The sequence below is a fragment of the Myotis brandtii genome, unplaced genomic scaffold (genome assembly GCF_000412655.1).
Source record: "Myotis brandtii unplaced genomic scaffold, ASM41265v1 scaffold213, whole genome shotgun sequence".
Lineage (NCBI taxonomy): Eukaryota > Metazoa > Chordata > Mammalia > Chiroptera > Vespertilionidae > Myotis > Myotis brandtii.
Window position 1 is genome coordinate 1,664,603 of NW_005357962.1, and position 17,505 is coordinate 1,682,107.

The 17,505-nt window shown below is 45.8% G+C and overlaps 1 protein-coding gene across 4 annotated transcripts in view; it reads right to left on the reverse strand.

The window, feature by feature from the left end:
* DPF3 (D4, zinc and double PHD fingers, family 3) overlaps positions 1 to 17,505 on the reverse strand; it is a 279,416-nt gene that overhangs the window by 34,762 nt on the left and 227,149 nt on the right. Inside the window, exon 10 of one of the 4 annotated variants that reach the window (XR_001362031.1) lies at positions 12,002 to 13,768. The exons of the other annotated variants lie outside the window; for them this stretch is intronic. The gene's annotated coding sequence lies outside the window, so the exon portion shown is untranslated. Of the gene's footprint in view, positions 1 to 12,001; positions 13,769 to 17,505 lie in introns of those variants that run through there. 4 annotated transcript variants of the gene reach the window in all.

The following is a 17,505-nucleotide window of genomic DNA, read 5'->3' on the forward strand; positions in this document are numbered from 1 at the left end:
TGCTGGCACAGCGACTGGCCAGGGCAGCTGGGAAACCGGGGCTGGTTAGCATCCTGGCTTAACCCACGGTGCTGACCAGCAGTGGGAAACAGGACTCCCAGCCGGGACCGGTCCTCCCAGGAGCCAGCAGGACTCCTGTTACTACAGAAGAAGTAAGGTTCCCAGAGGAAGTTGGAGGGGAGGTTACAAAAATAAAGAGAAGCCCAAAGCCCCTGGTTTAAGAAAGGATGGGGAGGACACAGGAGGGTCCCCCTCCTGGATGAAATGGTTAAAAAGGAAAGAGCCTTTGAAGTCACGTAGACATGCACATTGGCCTGACATAGGGCAAGTCCCCACTTAACCTTCCTCCACCTCAGTTCCCTCAGCCACAAAATGGGCCCAACCCCACAGGGTTGTTAAAAGAGGTACTGAGATTAGAGAGCCTACGGCCATGTGTAGTTGGCCCTCAGTGACCCCCCGGACCCTTCTCTCCCTTACTATACAAAGCCAGCCCCGTCTGGTCCAGAGGGAACGCCCAAGGGAAGCTCTCCCAGGGAACCCTGAACAAGTCACGGGGCCTTCCCGGGGAGGGGCGGCAGTCCCAGTGGCAACCGGCTGACTCATTTGGAAACGGTCCTTCATTTCCCTGTTCACATTTTGGGAGCCATGAAGCGCTCGCCCCCGAAATGAGGCATGCAACAGAAATGAGCTGCGATTAGCACAGCAGAGAGACCAGAAGAGGGGAAGCAGCTGCACAGAGTTTCCTGAAACTAATGGGAGGGAGCAGAGAGGGCGAGCGGCTGTCTCACATCACTCCCTGGGCCAATCACCAGGCAGGAGCTCCTTTTAAAGCCAACCTTCCCAACCTCTACAAGGCACACCAACTCAGAGGGCTGCCTGCGACAGACCTAATGCACCCGGGAGGCAGGCCTGGTGTCCGCTGGGGGGCACACAGTGGAATTTCAAGCCAGTTCATGGGTGATAGAGGTGGATGCATAGAACAGTTAATTAACACTCGGGCGGGAATGTTGGCTGTGCCAGATCTACTCAGGGGTTACAGTGAAAGGCAAATGAAGGAAAGAGGGCTTGTTTTATGCTTTTTAAAAAAACTGATTTGAGAGAGAGAGGAAGGGGATGGAGAGAAAAACATTGACATGAAAAACATCAATGGCTGCAGCCAATTGCTGGTTCTCTCTCATCACTGATGTTTTTATCTCTCTTTCCCTTCCTCTCTCTGAAATCAATAAAAACATATTTTTAAATAAAATTTTTTTTTAAAGAATCATTCCTCTATTTAGACAATGAGGGTAAGACAGGAAGACGGGGTGATGAAAACAGTAAGTCATTTTTTAAAAAATATTACATTCTCACCAAAATGGCACCCTGGAACTTGCAAGATCATCTGACTAATACCAAGTTAAACTGATTAATATTTACAAAGATAGTGAGTTTCTTTTGAAGCAGGTCAACCAAAGGACGCCTAGGGCCTTAAGAATGAGGTGATGAGGCAAAGAAGCCCCAGCAAAGGAAAAGTGCCCGGCCTGGGAGTGAGAAGAAGCACTCTGCTCCCTGCTGACAGCGCCCAGCCACCTAAGCTGGTCCTGCAGAGTTGCTGGCACAGCGACTGGCCAGGGCAGCTGGGAAACCGGGGCTCGTTAGCATCCTGGCTTAACCCACGGTGCTGACCAGCAGTGGGAAACAGGACTCCCAGCCGGGACGGGTCCTCCCAGGAGCCAGCAGGACTCTTGTTACTACAGAAGAAGTAAGGTTCCCAGAGGAAGTTGGAGGGGAGGTTACAAAAATAAAGAGAAGCCCAAAGCCCCTGGTTTAAGAAAGGATGGGGAGGACACAGGAGGGTCCCCCTCCTGGATGAAATGGTTAAAAAGGAAAGAGCCTTTGAAGTCACGTAGACATGCACATTGGCCTGACATAGGGCAAGTCCCCACTTAACCTTCCTCCACCTCAGTTCCCTCAGCCACAAAATGGGCCCAACCCCACAGGGTTGTTAAAAGAGGTACTGAGATTAGAGAGCCTACGGCCATGTGTAGTTGGCCCTCAGTGACCCCCCGGACCCTTCTCTCCCTTACTGTACAAAGCCAGCCCCGTCTGGTCCAGAGGGAACGCCCAAGGGAAGCTCTCCCAGGGAACCCTGAACAAGTCACGGGGCCTTCCCGGGGAGGGGCGGCAGTCCCAGTGGCAACCGGCTGACTCATTTGGAAACGGTCCTTCATTTCCCTGTTCACATTTTGGGAGCCATGAAGCGCTCTCCCCCGAAATGAGGCATGCAGCAGAAATGAGCTGCGATTAGCACAGCAGAGAGACCAGAAGAGGGGAAGCAGCTGCACAGAGTTTCCTGAAACTAATGGGAGGGAGCAGAGAGGGCGAGCGGCTGTCTCACATCACTCCCTGGGCCAATCACCAGGCAGGAGCTCCTTTTAAAGCCAACCTTCCCAACCTCTACAAGGCACACCAACTCAGAGGGCTGCCTGCGACAGACCTAATGCACCCGGGAGGCAGGCCTGGTGTCCGCTGGGGGGCACACAGTGGAATTTCAAGCCAGTTCATGGGTGATAGAGGTGGATGCATAGAACAGTTAATACTCGGGCGGTGTTGGCTGTGCCAGATCTACTCAGGGGTTACAGTGAAAGGCAAATGAAGGAAAGAGGGCTTGTTTTATGCTTTTTAAAAAAACTGATTTGAGAGAGAGAGGAAGGGGATGGAGAGAAAAACATTGACATGAAAAACATCAATGGCTGCCTACTGCACACCCCACTGGGGACTGAGCCCACAACCTGGCCATGTGCCCTGACCAGGAATCGGACCAGTGACCTCTTGTTGCATTGAAAGATGCTCAACCGACTGAGCCACACCAGCTTTGGTGAGACAGTGCTTGGCACTTAATTATAAATAGTCTCACCTTTATTAGAGGCAGGTACTGTCTAAATGTTGGGGGGCGAGGGTAGGGGGTTGAAGAGGGGTGGGTCCAGAGGCTGGCATCCAATCATTTTTCCTTTTTTCAGAGGGAAGGTAGGTTTTATTCATTTGTGGGTTTCAGTTATATGCTATCTGATAGTCTTTTTAGCCCACGGCTCTACCACTTTTTAGCCATGTCTGAGCCAAGACAGTTGTCATTAAACACTATAGGCAAAAACAAGTATTGGCAATTACACTAATGTAAGTATCAGAAAGATCTGGAGTCTAGTCTGGGCCCTACTTCTGTGTGGCTGTGGCTAAGACACTTAACCCTTCTGAGTGTTGGTCTACTCATTTCTATGTGGGACAGTAACCCGGCAAGGCTGCTAGGAAGATTACATTCAGAGTGTGGTGGCTATTTAGCAGATCAGGAAGCACCAACCATTCTTGGCCACTGTGGAGACGGTCCATATTCTTGGGACTCGCAGTCCATATTCCTCACACATGGCTACACCTCTGCCAGCCTTAGCGGCCAGTGAGGGGGCCATCGACAAGATGAAGTGGGGAGAGATCAACATCGAGACAGAGATGGAAATGAGGACCCGGGGAGGGCAATCTCAGGCCTCCAAAGAGTGAGTCGGCTCAGTGTTTCCAGGCACTCATGCGGAAAGGAGCTTCTACACACAAACAAGGCCAATGGCCAGAATCTGAGCCTGGTTTCCTCGCTTCTCCTCCTACACCCAGTGACCTCCGTCTAAAGGGTACTTGTTCAAATAAGCCCTTTCTCCAACTTGCCGAGGATAATCATAGATTTTGAGCCTCAAGTGCAAAGCTCTCTGGGGCCAACCCACTCAGGACATCCCACTTCCCTCCCCAAATGCAAACGAGTAGGAAGTACGATAACCTGACTCCGGTTTCAGAATAACACTTGGTGGAACATGCCCACGGCATCGTTAACCACCAGGTTTGATTCCAAGCAAGATGAGCATGACAGGGTCAGCGGCAACCCTGTGGGGAAGTGAATACGAACCCAAACTTCCTGGCATGCGAACTTCAGCTGTCCCCACATGAATGTCACAGTCATCCTGTTCAAGAGCACATATCACCCCTGACTTCTGACTGTTCCTCCTTTTTTGTGGATCCTGCCTGCGAGACCTAATGCACCCGGGAGGCAGGCCTGGTGTCCGCTGGGGGGCACACAGTGGAATTTCAAGCCAGTTCATGGGTGATAGAGGTGGATGCATAGAACAGTTAATTAACACTCGGGCGGGAATGTTGGCTGTGCCAGATCTACTCAGGGGTTACAGTGAAAGGCAAATGAAGGAAAGAGGGCTTTTTTATTTTGTGCTTTTTTTAAAAATTGATGAGAGAGAGGAGAGGGAGGAAGGAGAGAGAAAAACATTGACATGAAAAACATCAATGGCTGCCTACTGCACGCCCCTACTGTGGGACTGAGCCCACAACCTGGCCATGTGCCCTGACCGGGAATCGAACCAGTGACCTCTTATTGCATGGAAAGATGCTCAACCGACTGAGCCACACCAGCTTTGGTGAGACAGTGCTTGGCACTTAATTATAAATAGTCTCACCTTTATTAGAGGCAGGTACTGTCTAAATGTTGGGGGGCGAGGGTAGGGGGTTGAAGAGGGGTGGGTCCAGAGGCTGGCATCCAATCATTTTTCCTTTTTTCAGAGGGAAGGTAGGTTTTATTCATTTGTGGGTTTCAGTTATATGCTATCTGATAGTCTTTTTAGCCCACGGCTCTACCACTTTTTAGCCATGTCTGAGCCAAGACAGTTGTCATTAAACACTCTAGGCAAAAACAAGTATTGGCAATTACACTAATATAAGTATCAGAAAGATCTCGAGTCTAGTCTGGGCCCTACTTCTGTGTGGCTGTGGCCAAGACACTTAACCCTTCTGAGTGTTGGTCTAGTCATTTGCTATGCGGGACAGTAACCCGGCAAGGCTGCTAGGAAGATTACATATAGGCAAAAACAAGTATTGGCAATTACACTAATGTAAGTATCAGAAAGATCTGGAGTCTAGTCTGGGCCCTACTTCTGTGTGGCTGTGGCTAAGACACTTAACCCTTCTGAGTGTTGGTCTACTCATTTCTATGTGGGACAGTAACCCGGCAAGGCTGCTAGGAAGATTACATTGAGAGTATGGTGGCTATTTAGCAGATCAGGAAGCACCAACCATTCTTGGCCACTGTGGAGACGGTCCATATTCTTGGGACTCACAGTCCATATTCCTCACACATGGCTACACCTCTGCCAGCCTTAGCGGCCAGTGAGGGGGCCATCGACAAGATGAAGTGGGGAGAGATCAACATCGAGACAGAGATGGAAATGAGGACCCGGGGAGGGCAATCTCAGGCCTCCAAAGAGTGAGTCGGCTCAGTGTTTCCAGGCACTCATGCGGAAAGGAGCTTCTACACACAAACAAGGCCAATGGCCAGAATCTGAGCCTGGTTTCCTCGCTTCTCCTCCTACACCCAGTGACCTCCATCTAAAGGGTACTTGTTCAAATAAGCCCTTTCTCCAACTTGCCGAGGATAATCATAGATTTTGAGCCTCAAGTGCAAAGCTCTCTGGGGCCAACCCACTCAGGACATCCCACTTCCCTCCCCAAATGCAAACGAGTAGGAAGTACGATAACCTGACTCCGGTTTCAGAATAACACTTGGTGGAACATGCCCACGGCATCGTTAACCACCAGGTTTGATTCCAAGCAAGATGAGCATGACAGGGTCAGCGGCAACCCTGTGGGGAAGTGAATACGAACCCAAACTTCCTGGCATGCGAACTTCAGCTGTCCCCACATGAATGTCACAGTCATCCTGTTCAAGAGCACATATCACCCCTGACTTCTGACTGTTCCTCCTTTTTTGTGGATCAGCCTCTAAAATGTGGGTGCTATTTACATTCCTATGACTTCTCCCCACAGCCTAGGATCCCCACCACCTCCCTGATTATCTCTGCTCTGGCTGCAGGCCTACCTCAGAGCTTTTGCACAGGAATTTCCCACTGTTGCTTTCAGGGGCCAGCCTTCTCTTTGACCACCCATTTCTGTTCACCTTTCCATGAACACCTCCTCATTACCTGCACTGGTAACTCCCCTTGCTGAGCCCTCTGGCACTCATATCTTGCACCAACTTGGCACTTAACTATAAATAGTCTCATCTTGAATAATAGGCTAACCATCTTTTCTCCTGAAGAACAAAAAAGATGTTGTTTATCACCGTAGGGAGAATTTTATAAGTAGAAAACCCTTGGTTAGAAAAATCAGACTTTACCAGCTGTCACTACTGCCTTTGTCAACTCAATCTCTCTGAGCCTCAATTTCTACTTATGTGACATAGAAATAATCTTAACCTGAAAGGGCTGATATATGGCTTTAACAATCTAGCATCCATAAAAAGCCCATTGGTAACTAGCACATAGAAAGTATCTCCCAGAGTTGTTTTAATTCCCTGTTGCTTCTCTTTTATGTCCTGCAAAAACCTAGCACAGTATTGCAACATAGAATACATTCAATAAATGTTTGATTAATTGATCAGTAGCATAAGCAAACCAATAATCATAGAGGGTCATTATACAAAGTAACAGAATGTGGTAAAAATGTATTGATCTATTTTTCAATTATAGATGAACGGTTGATATCTACGAAGGAAACAGAATCTATTTTAACTCAGGAAGTTTTCAGGATTACAAACTGCCAGTCTCTCTGAACCCATAGCTCAGCCAAGTAGAGGTTTCGGACTGAGTGTTCATGCTAGCCATTCATCACGGGCCTCCTTCAACCCTTCTTACAGTTATCTCCATTCCCAACTTCTGCTACATTTCTGGTTCGCGGGAAGATGACTTCACACACTAAATCAAGTACAATCTTTGTGACTTACGTCAAACACAGAGCAGAATTATTCTATCAGAATTCTTTTCCAAGATATTTAGAGGAAATCCTGTTCGCTGCTCTTCCCAGGCAGATTTTTGTCTTATCCTATATAATAAAAAGCTAATATGCAAATTAACCCTCGACCAGGAGTTCTGCCGGGAGTTCGGGAGTTTGACCAGGGGGTGGGGCCGGCTAGCCAACCACCCACAGCGGTCCCGGCCCAATCGACCAATCGACCTTGATCGGGGCGGGCTGGCTGGACCCCACCTGTACACAAATTCGTGCACTGGGCCTCTAGAGCAGCGGTTCTCAACCTGTGGGTCGCGACCCCTTAGGGGGTCAAACAACCCTTTCACAGGGGTCACCTAAGACCATCGGAAAACACATATATAATTACATATTGTTTTTGTGATTAATCACTATGCTTTAATTATGTTCAATTTGTAACAATGAAAATACATCCTGCATATCAGATATTTACATTACGATTCATAACAGTAGCAAAATTACAGTTATGAAGTAGCAACAAAAATAATTTTATGGTTGGGGGTCACCACAACATGAGGAACTGTATTAAAGGGTCGCAGCATTAAGAAGGTTGAGAACCACTGCACTATAACCTCTGAGCCTCAGTTTCTTCGTCTGTAAAGTGGGAGGGGGTAGAGTAACAGTGTCTATCACTGCTCTAGAGTGTGTGTGTATGTATATATATATATATCCAAAATTAACTTTGTCTTCTAATAAGACCTTTCTTCACTTAAGTTGGGGAGAAGGGAGTAGACAACCATGAACAGTAATGAGGTCTTTCAACCAAAATCAAGCTGAGAATAATACTCAGGGCCTATGAGCAAGAACAAAACCTATGCACCCAAGATGCTGCTGCACATGGTGGACTCCAGGGAGATGAGCCCGAGTGGAATTCAGGTGGAGTTTTCAGCAGAACCATTTTCACCTTGTGACCTCTTGGTCTTACTGTCCTTTTCAGTTGATTCTCACTGTTTTTGTCTCCCACTATCTGGTTTCTCTTAAGGAAAATGTCGCTTGCCACCACACTCACTTTCCAGCTGGTGTCTCACACTAAAACAATGGGAGTCCCCATACAGGCTTGGGACACAGCTTCAGTATGGCTAGAAGTAAGCCTAGAGATGTAATTTTGGTTAATGATCATAATGCACATTCATGAGACTAATTGTCCCCGTGCCTCCCAACTCCCTGGGGGTGAGTCAGGCACCAACTCTTTCAGGGCACCAGCTGCAATTCAAAGCCTTGCAGAGCTAGACCAGACCCTCAGAGGTCATCTAGCCACGCCCCTAACTCCACGTGGGAGAAATGCTTGGCTACCAGTGAGTTCCCTAATCAGCCCTAAGAGTCAAAAATTATTGATGTCAACAAAAGAACTGTTTGTCAGCTTGTTCTAAGCACCAAGATGCCTCTCCAGTCTAGAGACCAAAAGCAACTGGTCAGTGTCTTTTTCTCAATACACATAATGATGGTTATTAAATGCCCCCTAATTCTCTTCCCTAACTTAACCCAAATACTTTAATTTTTTTCTTAAAGGGCTTATTGTTCATCCCTTTAAACATGTTGTTAATAATCTTTTCTGTACTTTTGGGTTTTTCACAATTATTTTCACTTAATTCCAACATAGTAGTGTCAAATATTAAATAGGAGTGGGGGAAGTGCTTCCCTGCCCTTATACTGTATTCCCAATAGAACAGAGCCTGGTACCTTGCTTACTTAAAAATACACAATACTCCTCAGCTAGTGTTCCACTAGGACTTGGGGATCCACCTCAGCTATGATTATGCCTTACAGGCGATCACTAATAGCACAGTTAACATTATTACATCTATCAGGTCGGTGCGGATCCTTTTATGACCACTGTTATCACGTCCAAACAAAGTATTTCCTATTCTGGTGTAAAGAAAGGTCAGGTAGCCAAGGGACTATGCTTCTCACACCAGGTTTATGTAAAATACAAATCAAGATTTTCTAACTTTCAGTCTAAAGGATCTTTCTCCTTGTAGTCTGTGCCTAAAAACTGACACCTGAGCAACGCAGATGTGATAACAGGGTGGAGCTTGGAGCAAACGGATCGAACACAGAGCATCCTGATCCCAACTGCTGCCCCCTTCAAGGAAACTTGGAGGTAACTCAGGGATCTTAGCAATAAACTCCACTAGAAGGTACACTGAGATCTGAAAAATCACTGAACTTCTCCAAACAATTGAGCATCCTCCAGTAATGGCCAAAGAGGATCTTTTCTGTAAATTTGCATGGCTGCTGCCACCTAGCATAACTGGCTCACAGACCACCCTTCAGGATCATCCCATATTCAATTGGTAAGAAGGTTTCAATTCTATATCAATTCAGTAGTAGGTCTGAGACAATTGAGCATCCTCCAGTAATGGCCAAAGAGGATATTTTCTGTAAATCTGCATGGCTGCTGCCACCTAGCATAACTGGCTCACAGGCCACCCTTCAGGATCATCCCATATTCAATTGGTAAGGTTTCAATTCTATATCAATTCAGTAGTAGGTCTGACATCCGGAATTCTGTCCACCGTTCAAGGAGTAAACGTACTTCTTATTGTTGTATTTTGGATATGAGGTGAGGAGTTAGGGGAAGTCCTGATGCTAAATGCCCACAAGTAGCAGAGTTCTCAGGAAGAAATGCATCTCAGCAGCATCCTCAACACCTGCTCCATAATTACCCACGTCAGGGAGCCACAGCCACTGCAGGTCATTAGCCACCAGAGGCCATGCCTTTAACCACAACACTCCATACCTCCCAAGCTGGGCTCCACTGAGTGTCTGTACCATCTATGTCATACAGATGGAATTCTACTGTGTTCACTTAGCCCAGAGGAGCCATCTGCATGAACTCAAATAGTTACTTTAAAGTTGGCCTTGTTTCCTACGTAAGGTGCTAGCGATGAACGGTATTAGTCACCATGTCCTCCGCGCAGACTGGCTGATTATTTATAGATTCTTTTGGTAAGCATTGCACTATTGCACTTTGGACTCAACACCCAAACTAGAAAATCACAGAGCTTCTAAAACTTTGTGGTGGAATTTTTTTGGCTCTGAAGTATTTTTGCATATGGGCTTCATACAACTTACATTACTGATCATGAAATGCACCTCTAGCCCTTCACTTGGTGATGGGAAATTCTTCTTTCCTTAGTCCCGAGGCTTAGAAAAGGCCTTAAATATGACCACCCCCATTCCCACTTAACAGTATAATAATCACTATCTCTAAATCAGGGATCACCAAACTATGGGCCCTGGGCCAAATCTGGCCAGCTGCCTATCTTTATAAATAAAGTGTTATTGGAACAGAGGGCCATGCCCATTCATTTATATACTGTCTATGGCTTGCTACTCGCATGCTAAAACCCCATACCTGAGTAGTAGCAACAGATGTGGCCTGCAAAGCCTGAAGTATTTACTAGTAGGTCTTTAGAGAAAGAGTTTGCAAACTCCTTTGTAAATCATAAGGAAAATAAACTGCTTTTACTCAGAATAACCTCCTCCCCACCCCAACCAAACAAACAGCCCCGACCCAAGCTAGTCTCTGCATACCGCTTTGCATAAACTGTGGTTTCACTCTCTTACCAAGTGTTCTCTGAAATAAGATGCATATAAGCCGTAAAATACTTTAAAAACAAATTTAAAAAAACAAATATTCTGGAGGAATGAGTACAGAGTTTCAATTCAGAAGATGAAAAGTTCCAGAGATGGATGGTGGTGATGGTTATACAACAATGTGAATGTCCTTAATGCCAATGAACTGTAATTTTAAAATGGTTAAAATGGTCAATGTTATGTAATGCATATTTTACCACAATTTTTTAAAAAGCCTAAGGAGGGTATGTTGAAGAAAAAAAGTCCCTTTTTAGTGCTAGGGGAACTTACAAAGTCCATAACAAATGTCAAACTGTGATGAATGTTCTAAAACAGCGGTTCTCAACCTGTGGGTCGCGACCCCTTTGGGGGTCAAATGACCCTTTCACAGGGGTCACCTAAGACCATCGGAAAACACATATATAATTACATATCGTTTTTGTGATTAATCACTATGCTTTAATTATGTTCAATTTGTAACAATGAAAATACATCCTGCATATCAGATATTTACATTACAATTCATAACAGTAGCAAAATTACAGTTATGAAGTAGCAACGAAAATAATTTTATGGTTGAGGGTCATCCACAACATGAGGAACTGTATGAAAGGGTCGCGGCATTAGGAAGGTTGAGAACCACTGCTCTAAAAGAAGCTACAGTGCCAGCAGCAGCAGCAGCACAAGGCCACGCCCCGCCTCCACCTGACCCCACCTGGCTGGCGATGCTCTGCGGGCTAGGCCTGGCCTGCGGCTGGTCTGGTTCTATCTGACCTAGAGGACTCATCAGACAAGACTGCCCACCTCCACACGAGAAGCAGCCTATCACAGGGGCTGGCTTACAGCCGAACCAACTGGCAGCTTGGGGAGGCTACAGCAAGAGCACCTTTCAGGTGATGGAAACGTGAACTTCCCAGCATGCTCCAAGCACACACTAAACCAGTGATGGCGAACCTATGACACGCGTGTCAGAGGTGACACGCAAACTCATTTTTTTGGTTGATTTTCTTTGTTAAATGGCATTTAAATATATAAAATAAATATCAAAAATGTAAGTCTTTGTTTTACTATGGTTGCAAATATCAAAAAATTTCTATATGTGACACGGCACCAGAGTTAAGTTAGGGTTTTTCAAAATGCTGACACGCCGAGCTCAAAAGGTTCGCCATCACTGCACTAAACTTTGCTTTCTTCTGCAAAACTATTCTTGGCACTGGTGATATGGCATTGGGCAGGGGTATTACATCTGCACATGTCCCAGGCTCTCCGTAAACCTGTCCTGACCGTGGAGAAGGTGACGATGGCCAGGGTGGTGGTGGGCTGGTGACAGCAACTCTGGACTCAGAGCAGATGCTGGCATCAACCCTGGGCATTGTTCACTTTCCATGCCACCACCACCTGTCAGCCAAACCAGTGCCAGCCACTGTTCTAGATTGTGCTCCTACATAAAACCATAGGGTTCAACAAATCCCAGGCAAGCAAATGGGCAGAATCCTTTCAGGAGTCTCTTCAACAGCACAGTAGGAAAGTTGAGCTCATGTAGGATGAGGTTGGTCAAGCAAAATTTACAGAGATGCTATAGGAGCATTGGAAATAGACTTTTATTTAACAGAAACTTACACACACTTGATACAAACCCTACATTATGCAAAGCTTTATCACAATTCTACACATGTTATAACTTGTGGGAGTTGGTTGGAGAGTGAATTATTATTATAATTATTAGCATTTTTAAAGGGGACATTTTCTATCAGAAAATGTCACAGCAAAGGGCTACAAATGATACAAAGACACTCTTGGTGATCTCCCCCTGAGGACTGGTCCTGAATGAGAAATCTGAAAGGGCTGGCGGGACTGTGGTGCCCATCCAGTCTCCCCTTTCAAAGGCAAAAGAGACATTCTCCGGCTTAAAACCGTTTCAGTAGCACCGTCACTCGAGGACTTTTGCTGACAAGACTATCCGGCACGAGACTGTACATTTAATAAGACTCTGCTGAGAAGTGAGTGAAACCCAAGAGCATGGCCGTGTAAAAGGCCTGGAGTAAAACCCAGCGCCCCAGCCGGTCAACCGGCTCCTTCATTAGGCCAAGGGCGCGATGCTGAGTTACATTTCAGAGGCCATAACATTCCCTTCCCCTCACGTGGCCATAAAAGGACATGTCAGAACACTCGCCTTTCTCCTTTACCCCCACCAGCAACTGACTCTGAGGTTCCCTCACTCAGGTTGGCCTTTCTTGCCCTCGGGACCCCAGCATCTCGGTCCCTGAAGCCGGTTCAGCAGAGGGTTCCCTTTGCAAGCTTCCTCTAGTTGTTAGGAGACCAAATTAGTACCATCTCGGCTGATGCTCAGTTTGTCTTCTTTTTCCCTCTTCCTTCACTGCATTATTTTAAACAAAGCTGTCTGTGTTTGAATCTGTTGAACTCACAGAGATATATTTAATCACTAGGTGGAATTCCTTTCAGAACCAGGCCTTGTCAGACATGATAACCAGGAGGCAGGCTGCTTCTTGACATTCAGATAAATGGGGCTTGCCTGGGTTAGGGGAGAGGTTTTTTGGGGGGAGGGGGCGCAGAGAGACTGCTGATAGCCTTTGTGGCTAATTTATTTCAGTCAAGACGTAACACTCATTGAACATCACCAACACTTTCGATAGACTTTTGAAGAAGGAAAAAAAAAACCTGATCACTCCTCACTTACCACATCCAACTGGCAGAAATAAAAATACCTAAAGCACATACATGAATGGCTTTTTAAAGAGCCTGAGAGAGCAGAGTTGATCTTTATTTTCTTATTTAAAATGTGGGTGTTTTCCTTAGTTAATATGCAGTCTTTATTTTACATTACGTACTCTTTTGACTTCATATCTTCACAAAATCGCGTTTCACTTTCGAAGTAGAAGGTATTTTAAATAAAAATAATGTGCCACATCAGCACATTTTTCTTTTAAATATTGAAATAAATAAAATAGTGAACTTTTTTTTTTTCCTCATCAGTTTGTTTTCAGTTATTTCTATTGTAGAGCAGTTCCGGTCTGACCTGGGTACTTCCTCACAGACATTTAAAGAAAATGTAATGGAGAATTTTAAAAAGAAAAAAAAAAAATCTTCTTATTGCAAAAACGGAGGCCATTCCCGAGACTTCTCTGAGCTGAGCTGGAGGCTTTTCCACAAAAATTCAGGCTCCTGTGTTGGCTGAAACACACGCGCAGGAGGGGGCCGGGCAAGGGAAGAGGAAGAGAAGGAGGAGGAGGAAGAGGAGGAGGAGGAGGTGCAATCATCGTGCCTTCTTTCACCTTCTTCGGAAATGGCTTGCTTGAAGGACGCCGGGGTCCACAGGTCATAGAGTTGACTGCAGAGGGAAAGGCAACGAAAGATAAAACAAAAAACAACAGCACAGGACAACTCCCTAAAAAGGAAAGAATAAAATTAAGGGGGTGGTGGGAATGAAATGAATTCAAAACAAAACAAAAGAAAGAAAGAAAACAACTGACTGACTGCCACACTAATGAGGCCATGGCTGTGGACCAGAACAGACTGTGTCTCCCGTGCCTTGAGCTCCAGCAGCAGGAAGTCAGCCCGGAGCAGGCAGGTCAATGCTCCCGGCGGCTGAATGACACAAGAAACAGAGGACACAGCTGGCCTTTCCATTTCTAGGTGGTGCAGCAGCAAAACTGGGTGTCAGCAAAATCTGGTTTTTCTCCTCCGCTTGGAAACCAAACTAACTAAATCTTTTCGCTGTTAAAACACCCCAGACTGTGGCCGGTTTTTCTCAGTGGTTAGAGTGTCGGCCTGCAGACCAGAGTCACAGGTTCAATTCCCAGTCAAGGGCACGTACTTTCTCCCAACCTCAGTCGGGGCACATGTGGGAGGCAACCATTTAATCTCTCTCTCTCTCTCTTTTCCCCTCCTCCTCCTCCTCCTCCTCCTCCTCCTCCTCCTGCTCCCATCCTCCCTGCCAACCTTCCACTCTCTCTAGAAATCAATGGAAAAAAATATCCTCAGATGAGGATTAAAAAAAAAAAAGCAAGCACATAAAATACCCCCAAAAGGCCATTATGATGCAATCTATCTTCCCATCACCTAAGTAGAAATGAGTAGTTCTATGGTACAGGACCAGTTGCAGTCACAGAAAACCCCAACTGATGCCCCATTTGGCCCAAGGCCACTGCTTCATCCGCACACCCTCACCCAAAACAATGCTCCAAGGCATTCCAAGGAGTCTGAATTACTTGGAGAGAGAATCAAGCCAAGAGATCCATGCCAGTGCTCAACTAGCCCAGTACTTCTAAGTGTCAGACTTGGAACCTGGGGGCAGTTCAAACCAGGTGGGTCCTTTAGTCTGGATGGGTACCAACCAGGCATGGATTTTGCTTCTGAAATGAAATCTGCTAAGTTATTTTAGTCTTTGGAATGAAGTAGCCGGCACAAAAGAGTAAGCAATAAAACCAAAGTACTATCACATTTCACCCCAGAAGCAATTCCTAAGGGCAGAGATGGGTGCCTGGACAGTGCCCAGCTCACACTGAACTGAGTGGCAAGAGAGAGAGGAAAGGAAGGAGGGGCTCAACGGGAAAAGAGCCAAGCCAAAAGGGAGCCATGTTCAAAATCAAATGAGCAGCTCCGCCTCTTCCAAGCTAAAACTCCCCATCCCCCACCTCTCCTTCCACTGCTCAAGGTCTTATTACTCACTGCTCAGGTGTGTGGGTCTGGATTAGATGGACTCCCAAAGCTGGGACTCGCCTGCTTTCACCCACATCTAGCCTTCCCCTCACACCTGGCCGAGTTTCTTTTCATCCCATCCCATCCAACCCCACTGTCTCACTTCACAGATCTGCTTGTTTGGTCTCCCTTCCCAGATTCATCTTCCTTGGTATTCATCTCTGCTATTCCACCTGCCTCCAGCCCTTTCTCCAGACCTTCCAGAGTGTCTGCTGCGTGCTCTCTGGTTGGGCATCCAGTCAGACTTTCACCCCCTGCCAGGAGTCTTTCTGACCCTCTCCTCATGCCCTTAACCCCTCTGGTCAGATGTCACCTGTCACACTTTTAGTGAGTCTTTCTAATAACCATACACCATGCCCTTTCAATTTCCTCAAATTTCTACAATTGATTCCCCAACACACGTGTACACACACTCATCTTCGTTTGCCCACATAAGCCACCTAGAAAATAGCTGGTTGATTCCCAGCTTTGTGCTCCCAACATCCATTTTCTCTTTCATTTCGTCTGGTGGAGCCAACATCCAGCCAAACGAAATGTCCTGCCGTGTTCTTGGTCTTCTGCTCTCAGTCCCTTCCAAGGAGGCTGACTTTCCATCCCTCCACGCAGCTTCCACTTTCCTCTCACGCCTGTCTTCACATCCTCACTCTCCCTCCTACATCTCTCACCACCACGCTGCCCCCTGGATCTCAGGCAGCCCTCTGACTTGACCAATGATGCTGTGTCCAGATATGTATGACTTCTCCAACCTTTCTGTCAATATTTATGAAGCACCTGCTATGTATGGAGTAAGACACTAAATCCTTCCACTAATTAGCTCAGAAACATTGCTCACTCCTCAGTTTATTGCAATAATTATGGCACATTGCTCTACCTCCATTCTCTGACAAGAGACATCTCCCTGACTACTTTGACCCACAGCAGAAAGAATCCCATTGTCGTCCCATGACAACACATCCAACCTGCTGAGCAGTTACCCAGTCCCTAGATGCCAAATAAACAAGGTATATGTGAATGAAAGTATTATCATCCATACTAGCCTGAAACAAACATACTAGCCTGAATCAAACATACTAGCCTGAAACAAACATACTAGCCTGAATCAAACATATTAGCCTGAACCTAAGCTGAAAGGCCAAACGTCTGAGCCACATTATGGGATAAATTATGCCACCACCGCCCCCCCACCCCTGATATGATGCACTGAGAAGGATGCAGCATCACTTCTGTAGTATTCTTACCAAAACTGCATAACCTGATTTTCATCATTTGGAAACAGCACACAAACCTAAAATGAAGGACTTTCTAAGAAATGACTAAACAGTACTCTCCAAAAGTATCAAAGTTATACAAAGAAAGACTGCAGAACTAACTGCTTTAGATTAAAGGACTTCAAGAGGACATAACAACCGAAAAGTACAGGTGATCCTGGATTGGGTCCCTGGACCAGAAAAAGGACATAGTAAGACAATTGGCAAAAACGGAATAAGGTCTGGAGGTTGTAGTATGGTGTCAGTGTTAATTTGCTCATTGTGATCATTATACTGTGGGTTTTTTAAGAATCTAGATGAAGAGTCGATGGGAATTCTTTATATAATTTGTGTAAGTTTTTTGTAACTCTGAATTTATTTCAAAATTAAAAAAAAAAATAAGTCTTAGTCATTGGTCAAGGGCCAGTATTGAGATACTTTGAAAACCTACTTGCCAATGCTTGTTAGCTGGTAATTCAGTTCTGACAGGGACCTGCCATCATTCTCAGCTATTTGGTAAATCAATCAAGCAGAATGATTTTTCCTATGCTGTTATTTTGACTAAATGGTCAGAAATCACTTTTATGAAGCACAACAGTATCATATAATTCAATGTTTTAGTGTTAGAAGCACTTTGGCATGTGACTAAAACAAGGCCTGGAGTATTTATTCACTCCCTGCCTCCTCACGACTCACACCCTCACTGTCACCCCAATGTCACCACCAAAACAATGACCATTTAGAAAGCTCAACCTTTGTTCTTGGGAGGAGTTCATGAGGACTCAGACACTGCTGTTCCTTGGCAGGATTCTAATGTGATTAGAGGCTGGGTAATCATTTGATTTGTTTAGACAGCATCAAATACCTCCTCCTCTCAATCCAAAGAAGTCTTGAATGCAAGATCTCAAAGCCCTCTAGTGATTTTACTCAAGAAATCCTCAAAATGTGGTCGATGGAGAAGTCAATCTAGACTGAGGAAAGAGTATTAGCAGACCCAGACACCATTTACCCTGCAACTTCATCCACATCATCTAACCTGATGGAGTCTGTCTCCTCATCAGTAAAATGAGAACAAATCACATCTCACAGGGCTGCTTGAAGAATCATCATGAAAGAATGT